Genomic DNA, 2,309 nt, shown 5'->3' with positions numbered 1-2,309 from the left:
CCAAATCTATTTTACTGAAGAGCCTGTTGTATACAACTTACACTAATAAATGAAGCTTCACCACCTCCCGAAACTGCCATCGATTTCCTATGTTGTATTGTCGTTTAGGACTAGTTGATGTTTTTGAAATTCTGCTATTGCGGTTTTCTGGTCACTAGGCATCACATACATATATAATTAACATTTCTCAATATTTCTTTCCATGGTTGATATAGGCTTTGCAGATGTGGCGGCAATTTCTTGTTTTGCGAGGGTTTCCCATCATTTTATAACTTGCGTGTGGTGGAGCTGTGTACCTTGTTCCATCCCATAGCTAAATATTTGCCCCAAACAAGGCCTATGACCCCACGTCTTAGGGAAAGATGTGAAAATGCTAAACCCACGAAGCCGCTACGTATCTGTTACGTAAAATTCCAACCAATCTAAACAATCCCTCCCTGAATTTCAGGCGTGGTGGGCCTCACCCTCCCTTTAATCGAATCAAACATTTCCACATTTCCACGTCAGATCAGCCCGTAAATGTACATAAATCATTATGTGGACGTACCATTTGCTCGGGAAAGCTGAGAGTGGATTTTGCGTTGGGTTAAGTCCGAAAATCCTACACCTACAGGCCTCTTTTTTTTTTAATTTCATTCCCCCTCTATTTATTCATGTAGTGCAGGAATCTCTGCCGAAAACGATGGACAAAATACAATTCGGGGGGCACATGCAGCCACACCTTACATAAATTATTAGAAATCCCTTCTTTAGCTAGTACGTGAGCTGCTCCATTGGCCGAACGCCGAGTCCAGCTTACCTTCCATTCTTGGGGGGTACTGCAGTAGCCTTTTCACTTCCTCTATCGTTGGTCCCAACACAGAGAGATCTCTGTCCTTGCTCTGCAACTTGTAGACGATCTCCTTGCAGTCCATTTCAATGTGCAGCTTCATGGCGTTCACCTCGTCCGACAACTGAGCTGCGCGCCGGCAGGCCAACAGCTCGATGGTTGCAGGGTCTGTACAGCTCGGAAAAAAGTGGCATGCTCCACCCAAGAAGGCTCCATCATAACTTCTAAAGACCACACCGGCTCCTCCTTTATCTCCCAGCATGGACGTGGCTACATCTACGTTGACCTTAGTCCAACCTGGGTCTGGTGGTTCCCATTGCTGCACTTGTGCCTGCTTGGGTACCCTGCTCTTACGACCATGTATACTCCTGCCATTCCTCCACATGTGTAACAACTGATCTTGCAATTTCTGCAGCCTCCTCAATTTTCTTCCCTTCCCGAGCGTTATTTCTTGCTAACCATAATCCATAGACCCCCTGGGCCATGATCGCTTTTTCGTCATCTGAAGCCTCACTGAACCACTCGAGCAACCAGTTTGAGAGATCACTCTGGGAGCTGACAACAGCCGGTGGGATCGCCACCGGCACTCCCAATTCCGAGTGCATTACCTTCCAGAACTTTGCTGAGTGATGATAGCCCCAAAATCGGTGATAGTTTGTCTCTTCTCGTCCACATGCTACGCAAAAAACACCTGCCTTGATGCTTCTTCTCGCAAGCTCTGATCCTACTGCGAGCCCGTTTCTAATCAGCCTCCATACATGGGTTTTGACCTTGCCCGGCGCGACCGTATCCCACAGGCTAAGCCAGGCCTTGTGCTTTGCTACTGAAGAGGAGGGTTCCGGGCATCCGTTCTTGAGCTTCTTTTGTGACATGCGAAGATGGTACGCAGACCTACCCGTAAAAACTCCGTTTTTTGTGAAGTTCCACGCTAGAACGTCCTCCATGCCCGGACCCCCTATTCGTATCTGCATGATTTCTTGCGCTTCGTCCAGGGGAAACATGTCCAGTACCTTGGACACATCGAACGCTGAACCACTCGCATCTAGCAAGTCACTAACTCTGGTGATCCCATGGATATATGTTTGACCCAGTGGCAGCATACTCCCCTTCCTAGGAATCTAGTGGTCGTGGTGGATTCTAACCTTCGTACCATCACCAATTCTCCAAATGAGTCCATCTAGTAGTAAGTTTCTCCCATGTAAAATGCTCTTAAAAGTGAAAGAGCCCCCACCTGAGCATGTAGCATTGAGAATAGAGCCTTCCACAAAATACCTAGCCTTTAGCACCCTTGCACACAGTGATGTTGGGACTTGCAAAATAGGCCAGGCCTGTTTTGCAAGCAACGCTTGGTTAAACGCCTCCGGGTCTCGAAATCCAAGGCCCCCTTCATGTTTCCTAGTACACATTTTGTCCCACGCGATCCAGTGCACCTTCTTCTCACCATTTGTTGCACCCCACCAGAAGTTCGACGAGATCGAAG

Source organism: Triticum aestivum, chromosome 3B, assembly GCF_018294505.1.
Source record: "Triticum aestivum cultivar Chinese Spring chromosome 3B, IWGSC CS RefSeq v2.1, whole genome shotgun sequence".
NCBI lineage: Eukaryota > Viridiplantae > Streptophyta > Magnoliopsida > Poales > Poaceae > Triticum > Triticum aestivum.
This window is presented reverse-complemented; position numbering follows the sequence as displayed.